This window comes from Thalassophryne amazonica, chromosome 13, assembly GCF_902500255.1.
Source record: "Thalassophryne amazonica chromosome 13, fThaAma1.1, whole genome shotgun sequence".
Taxonomy (NCBI): Eukaryota; Metazoa; Chordata; class Actinopteri; order Batrachoidiformes; family Batrachoididae; genus Thalassophryne; species Thalassophryne amazonica.
This window is the reverse complement of record NC_047115.1, coordinates 49,117,656-49,131,959: the sequence shown is the minus strand read 5'-3', so window position 1 is coordinate 49,131,959 and position 14,304 is coordinate 49,117,656.

Genomic DNA, 14,304 nt, shown 5'->3' with positions numbered 1-14,304 from the left:
ATGCCTCTGTAGTTACTGCAGCTCTGCACATCACCCTTGTTCTTGAAAATACGAACCAGCACACTTCGTCTCCACTCCTCAGGCATCCTCTTACTTTCCAAGATTTTATTAAACAATCTGGTTAGAAACTCTACTGCCATCTCTCCTAGACATTTCCATGCCTCCACTGAAATGTCATCTGGACCAACTGCCTTTCCACTCTTCATCCTCTTCATAGCAGCCCTCACTTCTTCCTTGCTAATCTCTTGTACTTCCTGATTTACTCTCACCACATCATCCAGCCTTTTCTCTCGCTTATTTTCTTTATTCATCAGCTCTTCAAAATATTCCCTCCACCTTCTCAGCACACACTCCTCACTTGTCAGCCCATTACCATGTGCATCTTTTACCACCCTAACCTCCTGCACATCCTTTCCAGCTCTGTCCCTTTGTCTGGCCAATCGGTACAAGTCCTTTTCTCCTTCCTTACTATTCAACTTCTTGTACAGCTCGCAATATGCCTTTTCCTTTGCTTTTGCCACTTCTCTTTTCACCTTATGCCGCATCTCCTTGTACTCCTGTCTACTTTCTTCATCTCTCTGACTATCCCAAAACTTTTTCGCCAACCTCTTTCTCCTTATGCTTTCCTGGACCTCTTCATTCCACCACCAAGTCTCCTTGTCTTCCTTCCACTGTCCAGATGTCATACCCAGTACTGCCCAAGCTGTCTCCCTCACCACATCTGCAGTACTTTTCCAGTTATCCAAAATTGCTTCCCCTCCAACCAGTGCTTCTCTCACCTGCTCGCTAAATTTCACACAACAGTCTTCCTCCTTCAGCTTCCACCATGATCCTTTGTTGAGCTCTTACTCTCTTCTTCTTCTTTACCTCTAAAGTCATCCTACAAACAACCATCCTATGCTGTCTAGTGACACTCTCTCCTGCTACCACCTTACAGTCTGTGATTTCTTTTAGCTTGCATCTCCTATAAAGAATGTAGTCCACCTGTGTGCACCTTCCTCCACACTTATATGTTACCCTGTGCTCCTCCCTTTTTTTAAAGTAGGTATTCACCACAGCCATTTCCATCCTTTTTGCAAAATCAACTACCATCTGTCCTTCCCCATTCCTATCTTTGATACCATATCTACCCATTACTTCTTCATCACCTCTGTTCCCTTCACCAACATGCCCATTGAAGTCTGCTCCTATCACCACTCTTTCATGCTTGGGCACACTCTCCACCACCTCATCTAACACACTCCAGAAATCTTCTTTCTCCTTCATCTCACAACCTACCTGTGGGGCATATGCACTGATGATATTCATCATCACCCCTTCAATTTCCAACTTCACACTCATCACCCTGTCAGACACTCGCTTAACCTCCAACACACTTTTAACATAGTCTTCCTTTAAAATGACCCCAACACCATTTCTCTTCCTGTCCTCACCATGGTACAACAACTTGCACCCACCGCCGATGCTCCTGCGCTTAATTCCCTTCCACTTGGTCTCTTGCACACACAATATGTCTACCTTTCTCCTCTCCATCATATCAGCCAGCTCTCTCCCTTTACCAGTCATACTACCAACATTCAAAGTCCCCACTCTCATTTCCACCCTTCTAGTTTTCTTCTTCACCCACTGTTTGTGGCAATGTTTTCCTCCTCTTCTTCGTCATCTTCGCCCAGCAGTAGCCCAATTTCCACCGGCACCCTGTTGGGCAGTAGCACCGGTGGCGGATGTTGTTAACCCGGGCCGCGACCGATCCGGTATAGGAATTCGATTATGAGTCTGCATAGTTGGGTTGGCTTGTTTTACGCCGGATGCCCTTCCTGACGCAACCCTCCTCATTTATCCGGGCTTGGGACCGGCACTCAGAATGTACTGGCTGCACACCCCATGTTGCTGAGTTTATATATATATATATTGTCAGGGAAGATGACTTTAAGCTTGCTTTCAGCTTGTTTTCATCTTGGAATATAATACATGCCATGGGATTAATACACATGCTGTTGGATTAAACTGGACAGTGTTTGGTACTTTTCCAGAGTAAGTGAGGTCATACCGGACTTTTCCATTACAAACGGGGAGGCCCACGGAATGAACTCAGTGGTGAAGACGATGGAATATGTCTAAGAATGATTCTAATATAATAAGTATGATCAAATGAAGTATTAATGTGCTAAAATTAAGAGTTGATTAGAAAAAGTATTAGAAAAAGTATGTTACAAATAAGTGAAATGAATGATTATATGAGTTGTTTTTCATAAAGAGTGCAGAGTCAGAAAAGAAAAGAGGAAGTGATGTTGCAACGAGGCAAGAAAAGCTGATGATAAACAACTGATCAAATGATTAAGATGTGGTAAAATATGAAATGAATAATAAGGAATGAAAATGTTTGTATATGATCATATGAATTGTTTTTATGTGAAAGAGAGTTGTAATGAAATGATTGAATATGATTGATGTGATTCTAAAGAAATGATTTAGAAAAATGAATTCTCAGAAAAGCTGAAGTGTTAACAGAAAAGAGGAACTTGAGAAATAAGTTACTGGCAAAGGGCCGCAGATGGCTTCCAGTAAGGGAAGGAGAAGGGAGGAGGTTTTGAGTCACTAGCGTCCCCATGGTAACCAAGATGATCTGAAGATAAGAGTCCAGCACATATATAAACTGTGAAACACCAGGAAACGGGGTTATTCTTCCAGGGAGAGGTGCTGTTGTCACTTCTCCCCTGCTACGAGGAGATCACAAGACTTGACCATCTTGTGAGCAGCAATTAGAATCGTGGAGTGAGAGGATTGGAGCCATAAGAGATCATTTGAGAGAGTTTTCAACTCCCACTCAGGCCGTCCAGTCACGGAGTAGCAGAGCATTGGAGAATAATCACTGGCCTTAAGTCTGAGTGGGGAAGGTTCAACATTTTCTCTCTCAAGGAACATCACAGCATACCAGAATGGATTAGATCAACTTTTGGTTGATTGAAGAAGGAATAAACTCTTATGTGGATTAATTTCCTGAAGGATTACAACATCACACAAGGATCGTGGTCAGCTAACGACTAATAGCTGATGAAGAGGAAATCAAGTTCATCGAGCTGGGGACTTTAACCTCAAAAACCTCCTTCCCTCACTCCTAGAAAAATTGTTAAGAAGTCAATCCAGTCCAGTCAAAGTAAGATCAGACAGTATTATTGAATCAAAAACAAAAATCTCTGCCAATCATTATTCTAATTATACTTGAATTACTGTTGTGAAATTATCATCATATAACCTATTTTGATTATGTTGTCGGCACTTGCAAAACCTGCAATAAATTTCCAAGCATGCAGTTAAAGTGTTAAGGCTCGGACATTGGATTTATTGATGCTTCTTAAGGTGTAAAAGTTAAAGTTTATTGGGTGTACAACATCAAAAAGTGCTCTAAAAGGTTAGTCTGGTTTTTAATGAAAATAACGCATCCTGGGGACTCGCTGTACGAGTCACTAAATTCAAAATCTAGCAACATTCCAAGAGCCCTGATCCATAAGAGGAGAGCTGCCGTTAACGGGCGTGGCCGGTCCGTATCCTGGTTCCAGAGAAGGCTATTCGACTGGGGTGAGAGATCAGCATCAGCGGGGTGGACGTCCGAATGGAGGCAGTGAGCGGCTAGACGAATCTCCTCGCCACCAGCTTGAACAGCCTTTGTGCAGCCCTGCGTGGATACACGAAGGTCGGACCCCAGAGACGGAGAGCTGGTTTAGTACACAAACACACTCATCGGAGGGTGAGCGTGTGTCGTGTATCTAAAAAATAGCGGGATCTGACGATATATATATAGCCTCGTGTTATTGTGTTACTATTATTAGTAGTAGTAACAAACGTGATTTTTCAAGTATGCTGGAATACGCCCTACCATCAGATTATTAGCTACAAATGAGGGTAACAAGCAGATGGCATTTGGTGCTTGATGGGCTTTCCTGGTTGTGGCCAGCTCGTAGTTACTTGGCACTACTGTGCACGACGATGTTTAATGATAGATTATAAAGGACGGGATAACCCGGCACAGTAATTATGAATGTTTTTCTGAGCTTGACTGCTTAACAGAACCAAAGTTTGCTTGATTTGTTTCAGCTAAACATCTTTCACTGTGATGTTTCTGGATCATAATTTATCATGCTAACATCTTCATAAGATGTATTGTAAAACACTTCAGAATTATTATCTGGTGACAAAACACCATTTTTAAATTAAGAAGTATTTATTTCTCACTAACTTTTACAAAATACAACCACAATTCCAATGAAGTTGGGACGTTATGTAATAAAATAAAAAATAAAAACAGAATAAAAAATAAAAACAGAATACAATGATTTGCAAATCCTCTTCAACCTATATTCAATTGAATACACCACAAAGACAAGATATTTAATGTTCAAACTGATAAACTTTATTGTTTTTGTGCAAATATGTGCTCATTTTGAAATGGATGCCTGCAACACATTTCAAAAAAGCTGGGACAGTGGTATGTTTACCAATGCGTTACATCACCTTTCCTTCTAATAACACTCAATAAGCGCTTGGGAACTGAGGACACTAAGTGTGAGTGTCATGACTGGGTATAAAAGCAGCATCCCCAAAAGGCTCAGTCGTTCACAAGCAAAAATGGGGTGAGGATCACCACTTTGTGAAAACTGCATGAAAAAATTGCCCAACAGTTAATGCTTCTCCGCGTTCAATTGTGTTCAATTGCAAGGAATTTAGGAATTCCATCATCTACAGTCCATAATATAATCAGAAGATTAAGAGAATCTGGAGAACTTTATACACGTAAGCGGCAAGGCATTTTAAATTTATTTTCCTTTATATAGCGCCAAATCACAACAGAGTTGCCTCAAGGCACTTCACACAGGTAAGGTCTAACCTTACCAAACCCCAGAGCAACAGTGGTAATGAAAAGCTCCCTCTGAGGAAGAAACATCAAGGAGACCAGACTCAAAGGGGTGACCCTCTGCTTGGGCCATGCTACAAACATAAATTACAGAAACAATTCAAAGAACAATTCACGGACGAATATACAAGAATTGCTGTTGGTGCACAGGACAGGAGGGTCGCCAACACAAATACAACTCCCATCTCTGGATGGAGCTGCATCTTAAACAGAGAAAAAAACAGAATCAGGCATCAGAAAGACAAAAAATACTGTATAATTTGCCAGCATTAACCAACAAGAAAAACAGAAGAAATACTAAGTTGCTAACCCTAAGTTGCCAGTTGCTAACCCTAAGCTTCACTAAAAGACCCAGAATTTAGGTAAAGTTAAGGCCGCAGCCCGCTAATAACATGAATTAAAAGAGTAAAAAGTGTAAAACAAAACTGTACCAGTATGCTAGCCATATGAAAGGGAAAAGAAGTGCGTCTTAAGTCTGGACTTGAAAGTCTCCACAGAATCTGATTGTTTTATTGACGCAGGGAGACCATTCCACAGAACAGGGGCACGATAAGAGAAAGCTCTGTGACCCGCAGACTTCTTCCTCCCCCAAGGGACACAAAGTAGTCCTGCACCCTGAGAACGTAAAGCCCAGGCCGGTACGTAAGGTTTAACTAGGTCAGCTAGGTAGGAAGGTGCCAGTCCATGAATAATTTTATAGGTTAGTAGCAGAATCTTAAAATCTGATCTCACTGGGACAGGAAGCCAGTGAAGAGACACCAAAATGTGTGTAAAGTGGCTGAACTTTCTGCTTCGTGTCAAATGTCTGGCTGCAGCATTTTGAACCAATTGCAGAGTCCTAATTCTAGTCTGCGGTAAACCAGAAAATAGAACATTGCAGTAGTCCAATCTAGAAGAGATGAATGCATGGATCAGGGTCTCAGCATCAGCCATGGACAGGATGGGATGAATCTTTACTATATTTCGCAGGCGGAAGAAAGCAGTCCTAGTAATATTTCTAATATGGAGGCCAAAGGACAACGAAGGATCAAAAATTACCCCAAGGTTCCTCACTTTGTCAGTGTGATGTATGACACACGAGCCTAGGCTGAGTGTTAACTGGTCAAATTGATGCCGATGTCTCACTGGACCAAGAACCATCATTTCAGTCTTATCAGAGTTTAAAAGTAGGAAGTTTCTAGACATCCAACTTCTCACTGCTGCAAGGCAATCTTTTCATGATTTTATGTGAACGAGATTACCAGCAGTTATCGGCATATATAACTGAGTATCATCTGCATAGCAGTGAAAGGTAATCCCAAAACGCCGCAATATGTGCCCAAGGGGTGCTATATAAAGGGAGGAAAGCAGGGGGCCTAAGACAGACACCTGTGGAACCCCACATTTCATGTCACTAAGTTTAGAGGTAGCGTTACTGTACAAAACACAGTGAGAACGACTGGTCAAGTATGACGTCAGCCATGCAAGGGCACACCTAGTAATCCCAAAATGATTTTCCAGCCTATCAAGTAGAATATGATGATCCACAGTATCAAATGCAGCACTTAGATTTAACAGCAACAGAACGTAGTGGTGTCCAAATCCATTGTAAGCAGAAGATCATTCACCACTTTAGTGAGAGCCGACTCTGTGAAATCATATTTTCTAAAAGCAGACTGCAGTGGCTCAAAGAGATTATTCTCAGTAAGATAGACTATGATCTGCCGTGACACCAATTTTTCCAGACTTTTAGAGCAAAATGATAGATTTGTTATTGGCCGATAGTTTTTCAATACACTAGGGTCAAGATTAGGTTTCTTAAGTAATGGTTTAATCACTGCAGATGTGAAACATTTAGGAACAGATCCAGAAGTTAAAGAAAGATTAATCATTTCCAGCACAATTGGCCCAAGAGTGGGCCACAGGTCCTTAAACAGTTTTGTTGGTATAGGATCATACAAAAAGGTTGTGCTTTTTGTTTACGTTACGAGCTTTGTCAGCATGCCTAGAGAGATACTATCAAATTCTGTAAATCTAGGTAATACCTCAGTAGTGGCGCCCACCTCAATAGCATGTTGGAGTGGCTGGGTTAAGGCATGCTGGGATATGTTCAACCTAATGTCATCTATTTTCTTCTCAAAGTAATCCAGGAAATCTTGTGCTGTAAAAGGAGAGTTAGCTACATGTGGTTGTCCATGAATAAGTGTTGCCACCGTGTCGAACAAGGACTTTGAGTTATGCTTGTTTTTGTTGATCAAATCAGAGTAGTAGGTCCGCTTTGTAGCCAATAATGCATGATTTTAGTCTAAGATAGCATCACGCCATGCAAGGTGGAATACTTCGAATTTTGAACGACGCAATTTCCGTTGACGCAATTTCTCTTGCTTTATGCTTGAGGTCACGCAGGTAATCATTGAATCATGGTGACTGTGATTTGGGGGAGCGTGGTTTCAACACAGGTGGTGCAATCATGTCGAGTGTAGTTTTGAGCACTGAGTTTAAACTATCCACAAGTCTGTCTGCTGACTGGGAATTTGTCAAAAGTGAGGCTACGACTTCAGGCAGTCTAGCTTCTAGTTCAGTCTTAGTTGAGGAGTTGATGCGTCGCTACAGTGATAAATAAGGTTGTTGTTCCACTAAACACGGCAGTGAAACTGTAAACTTAATAAGTGAGTAATCAGAGTCCACTGATGTAAGAGGCATGATGTCAATATTCGTGACAGCAATACCACGTGCGAGAACCAGATCCAGGGTATTTCCACTATTGTGCGTCGAATCCCAAATGCATTGCCGAAATCCTAATGCATCCACAATTTCCATAAATGATTTGCAGAGGGGATCAGAAGGCTTATTTATATGAACGTTAAAGTCACCAATGATCAGAATGTTATCTGCACTAGTTGACAAATTAGAGATGAATGCACCAAATTCATCTAAGAATTCAGAATATGGGCCAGAGTGGAGAATCAGATGCTCAAACGAGTTATATTTGTGACCCCCAACAGCTAATAAGCTAAACCTAGATTTATAAATAAGAGCAACACCCACGCCCAGCAGAAAACCAGCATTGAATACCTGTGACCTTCGATCCCTCAGGTGGCACTCACTGCATTAAAAACTGACATCATTGTGTCAAGGATCTTACCGTGTGGGCTCAGGAACACTTCAGAAAACCATTGTCAGTTAACACAGTTCGTTGCTTCATCTACAAGTGCAAGTTAAAACTCTACCATGCAAAGTGAAAGCCATACATCAACAACATCCAGATACACTTCTCTGGGCCCAAGCTCATTTGAAATAGCCAGATGCAAAGTGGAAAAGTGTGCTGTGGTCTGATGAGTCCACATTTCAAATTGTTTTTGGAAATCATGGACGTCGTGTCCTCCAGACAGGAAAAAGACCATCCAGACTGTTACCAGCTTTAAGTTCAAAAGCCAGCATCTGTGATGGTATGGGGGTGTGTTAGTGCCCATGGCATTGGGCAACTTACACATCTGTGATGGCACCATCAATGCTGAAAGGGACATTCAGGTTTTGGAGCAGCCCGTGCTGCCATCCAAGCAAGACCTTTTTCAGGGACGTCCCTGCTTATTTCAGCAAGACAATGGCAAGTTGCAACAGCGTGGCTTCGTAGTAAAAGAGTGCGGGTACTGGACTGGCCTGCCTGCAGTCCAGACCTGTCACCCATTGATAATGTGGGGCATTATGAAGCACAAAATATGACAATAGAGACCCCGGACTGTTGAACAACTGAAGTCGTACATCAAGCAAGAATGGGAAAGAATTTCATCTCCAAAGCTTCAACAATTAATTACGTTATGTGTAATTAAATGCTTACTGAAATTTATTTAATACTTCATACAAAAGCCTTTGGTGGTAATGACAGCATCAAGATGCATCCTGTATGGAGAAACTAGTTGCATGCATTGCTTGGGTGTGATTTTGGTCCATTCTTCCACACAAACAGTCTTCAAATCTTGAATGTTCCATGGACCTCTTCTATGAACTCTGTAGTTCTTTCCATAGATTTTCTGTTGAATTCAAGTTAGCTGATTGGCTGGGCCATTCTAGCAGCTTTACTTTCATTCTCTGAAACCAATCGAGGGTTTCCTTAGCTGTGTGCTTGACATCACTGTCTTGCTGAAATGTCCACCTTCATCTCATCCTCATCATCCTAGTAGATTTTCATCAAGTACGAGGTCTGTCAATAAAGTATAGGTCCTTTTTATTTTTTCAAAAACTATATGGATTTCATTCATATGTTTTTACGTCAGACATGCTTGAACCCTCGTGCGCATGCGAGAGTTTTTCCACGCCTGTCGGTGACATCATTCACCTGTGAGCACTCCTTGTGGGAGGAGTCGTCCAGCCCCTCGTCGGAATTCCTTTGTCTGAGAAGTTGCTGAGAGACACATCGAAGTGGACACAGTTCGAAAAATTAAGGTCGTCAGCCTGTTTCAAGCTGAAAACCTTCACATTTCAGGCTCTATTGATCCAGGACGTCGTGAGAGAACAGAGAAGTGTCAGAAGAAGTCGGTTTCAGCATTTTATCGACTCCTGGCTCCACAGCTTTTGCACCTCCCTTTCTTCAGGTTTTGAATACATTTTCCCTGTGTTATTTCACATTATTACACATAACTTAATTTATGGACGTCTATGGCTTGATATCTTTCTATGTGTGGATTGTTTAGGTTGTTACCGGCATCTGGTGAAAATGTCATGTCAATAGAACCTTCAGTAATATACATCCTGAGAAAAATTGTGACGTGTTCAATACTTATCTTACCCAGTGTACATGCATGTGATGTGATGCAGCTAAACTAAGATTTCTTTTACTTTTTTTCACGGACTGGCACCTCCCTACATAGCTGACTTTATTAAACCTTATGTACCGGCCCGGGCTTTGTGTTCTGAGGGTACAGGACTACTTTGTGTCCCTAGGGTGAATAAGAAGTCTGCAGGTCATAGAGCTTTCTCTTATCGTGCCCCTGTTCTGTGGAATGATCTCTCTGCATCAATTAAACAGTCAAATTCTGTGGAGACTTTCAAATCCAGACTTAAGACGCACTTATTTTCCCTCTCATATGGCTAGCATACTGGTATAGTTTTGTTTTACACTTTTTACTCTTTTAATTAATTTTATTAGGAAACAGAGCGTTCCGCGGCCTCAACTTTATCTAAATTCTGGGTCTTTTAGTGATGCTTAGGGCTAGTGGTCGGCGATCACCTTAGTATTTCTTCTGTTTTCTTGTTGTTTAATGCTGGCAAATTATACAGTATTTCTTGTCTTTCTGATGCCTGATTTTTTTTTTCTCTCTGTTTAAGGTGCAGCTCCATCCAGAGATGGGAGTTGTATTCGTGCTGGCGACATTCCTGTCCTGTGCACCAACAGCATTTCCTGTATATTCGTTTTGTGAATTGTTCTGTAATTTAAGTCTGTAGCATGGCCCAAGCAGAGGGTCACCCCTTTGAGTCTGGTCTGCTTGATGTTTCTTCCTCAGAGGGAGTTTTTCCTTACTACTGTTACTCTGGGGGTTGGTAAGGTTAGACCTTACTTGTGTGAAACGCCTTGAGGCAACTCTGTTGTGATTTGGTGCTATATAAATTAAATTAAATTGAATTGAATTGTAATCATCCCCTGGCTTATTTAAAGAAAACTATAAAACTGATGATTTGTATGGAAAATGTAATCCTTATATTTAGTATCTATGTCCAATATCTATGGCCTCTGAAAATAGAGGGGCTGTATGTAAAACTGGCTGTAATTCCTAAGTGATTAATGTGATATTTTTGTTAAACCCTTTGAATTAATACTGAAAGTCCACACTACAAGCACTTCTTGATTGTTTCATTTCAACTCCACGGTGGTGTGGACTGAAGCAAAAAGACAAAGAATTGTGTCACGGTCCAAATACTTACGGACCTGACTGAACAACTATTCTAATGCAGGCAAAGCTTCAGCACTTAACCAACTTCGACAACCAGCACCGCTGCCAGCTCCGAGCTTTGCCTCCCACCTCAACAGAGACGACATCACCTAGGAGCCACACGTGTCACATTGACTTAGCACAAAGGACAGCCAAACGCACAAAGGAAGAGCAAAAGAAAAGTGCCACTGAGCTAGAGTGACCTTCTTTCTGAGTGTGTCTGCACAGCCATGTGGTTTTCACTTAATCTTTTTTTCTTTTGGATTCAGTGGCTGTAGTTTTCATTGGAAATCCTTTCAGAAACAATCATTGAAATACTATTTAAAGCTATAAAACAGATGTTTTTTGAATCCATGTTTGTTTTGTTGCACTTTGTATGACTATAAATTTACTGCACAATATTAAACGAGGCAGATAAGGGTCATGAAGTGAGAAAAACTGAAGCGAGAGATTCTGATCACACTCACAACTCCTTCCATGCTGCTTCAGGGAAAGTGATCATTAGGAAAATAGGAAAGTGGGCACAGGTTGCAGGCTGAGAGATGGATAACCCTGTTAGGCATGGCAGACAGAGCTGCAGTGAAGGCAGTAAACAGGTCAGACCTGTGGCAGCCTTAAGACCATTTCAAGCAGAGAACTGCTGTGATTGGTCCACTCCCCTGCTGATCATGATTAATGAAAACCCAGATAGGAAAAACTCAGCAGGGGTATTAGAGATTCTGTCATGATTTGACATGACATCATCTTCTCTTCTATTGTTCTGGAGCGATGAGGAAGGTTACAGATTTTTGTCATGTCCATGCCAATGTCTTTTTGAAAGAGGATGTATGTATCACTGTGCAAAGGTTTGGTGTATATATGAGTTTAATAACAGAATACCCAGAAGAATGGGCTTGAATGATTTTTTATGCATGCGTGCATAGTATCTGCCATGGTTAGGATCGAGGGACAGATGAGCCTTGAAATGCTTGAATAACAATGGAGGAAGGTTTTCTCTGCAAAAGTCCTGACAAATGTATCCTTGGTATCCCCTCCAGAGGTATTATAATATTTCATGCATCACATGTAAATCTGTTGCAAGGAGATCTGTGCAGAAGATCACTGGTTTGAGTGTCAGCTGGGACTGGCACCTGCCCATCGCACAATAAAAATGGTCCCTGATAGTGCTTGGTTGAAAAGACTGATTTGCCGATTTTTAAATAGTCTCATTTTAATTCCCACAGATCAATTCATACAAAGATCGATTTTTAAACACACACACACACACATATACGTATATATCTTCTAGCTGGGGTACCCGGAGCTGCCCGGGTTAACCTGTTTTAGACATAAGCCATATGCCAATCATTTTAATCAAAACAATTGCCCAACATTTGTTTTTGTAATGCTGATGTCTTATAAATATAATAGTTAATGGGCTAAAGTTTGTCCAGCAGAACTATAAGAGGTGGACTCCCCAAACTAAGTGGAAATACTTGGTTAAAAGACAAACACATTTGAAGCCCTTCATGCAGACTTTGTTTTGCAATCAAATTTATAACAAAATTACACAGAAAAAGGTAGGTAACAGTAAATGTAAATATCAATGAATAAAAATTGAGGTAGTGGTGTATTTCACTGTTTTTACATTGCAATTTTACAAACATAAAATGAATGTATTCAGACAGGAAGGCAAACTGGGTTGTACAGGACAGTCAGCTGCTTAACAGTTGAGAACATAAAGTAGCTGAAGGAAGGGATTAAATAAACAGAGATGGCCAACACATACAGGGATGGAAATTTGAATCTGCCTTGTCATACCCTCAGCCTAAGCATGTTGTTGTTTTGCTGTTTTGAAACACATATACAGGGCTGGAAATTTGAATCTGTCTGGTCATACCCACAGCCTCAGCCTAAGCATGTGTTTTGCTGAGTGTGCTGTGGCTGTGCTGTGCTGAGTGTGCTGTAGAAAGGGATTAAATAAACAGAGATGGCCAACACATATACAGGGCTGGAAATTTGAGTCTGCCTGGTCATACCCACAGTCGGCTATTTTTGGGGTAATTTTCAGTTCAACTTTTAAAAAAATGGTACCAGTTTGTTCCCCATATCATGAGGATTAAGAATGTACAGTGAGGAAAATAAGTACGAGGTCTGTCCATAAAGTATCGTACCTTTTTATTTTTTTCAAAAACTATATGGATTTCATTCATATGTTTTTACGTCAGACATGCTTGAACCCTCGTGCGCATGCGTGAGTTTTTCCACGCCTGTCGGTGACGTCATTCACCTGTGAGCACTCCTTGTGGAAGGAGTGGTCCCGCCCCCTCGTCGGATTTTCATTGTCTGGAAATGGCGGAATGAAAAGGACTTTTTTTCCATCAGAATTTTTTCAGAAGCTGTTAGAGACTGGCACCTAGAAACCATTCGAAAAATTTATCTGGCTTTCAGTGAAAATTTTACGGGCTTCACAGAGAATAAGGACTTTAACAAGAGCTTTTAAGGACCCCTTTAAGGACGGTCGGTGCGCCGCGCTGCGAGCTGCGACGATGCGGCACAAACCACTGGATCATTTCTAAGCTGATGGCTCTGTGGATACGAGACCGTCGTGTGCTCTTTCTCTGGTTATCACAAGACCTGGACATCAGCCATTTTCTGGCAGATTTCACTTTTAACAAGAGATTTTGTCATGGAAAGCCGCGCGGAGGCTTCGCGCGTCACGACCGATTCGCTGATGAAGCGAGACAAAGGAACACCTCCGTTTCGGAGTGTTAGAGGACAAGTTTGGACATGTCTATCTCGGCTTTCAGTGCTTACCAGTCGAGTGAGTATAAAAGAACTTGTGGAGAGCTGGACATGTCCCAAATGAAGATAGATTTTGTCCAGCTTGTAAAGAGTTGGATAAACAGCTGCTTCCATCTTCCCTATCTCTCCTTGCAAATTCACTACAGAAAATCGTTCTGGGGAGCATTAGCATGGCTTAAACCCTTCAGCATGATTCAGCGCCCCCAGACCCCCAAACATGGCTGTCTTCAACTCTAGCCATTTTAAGCATTTTTCTTTATTTGTTTTTCACATGCCTGTAGGTAAGCTTGTTGAAATATTCTATTATTATTTTTTATTATTATTTTATTAGTAAACAAGAACTGTTTTTGTTTTTCTTTCATTTGGATTACCAAAAAGTTTCGGTGCACGCTATGTGCACGCAGAGTCTCACTCCAGCCAAAGTCCCAAATTTGGCAACCTTGATGTCACATCTGTCTGACAGGACACGTGTGTCCTGTGAGCGGTGTGCTGCAGGACTACAAGCTAACAATGCAACAAATATGCCACTTTCAGTCATGTATCACCAAAAATACACAGTATCAAACACTGTTTTGTCAGTTATTATGGTGCTTTATTCATCGTAATTAAAGATGACGAAAACATCCTCTTCGTCTACATCGTTGAATTTTGTTTTCTTTTAAAATACGTTTATCTCCTTGGTGATTTTAGGCATTTTAAAGT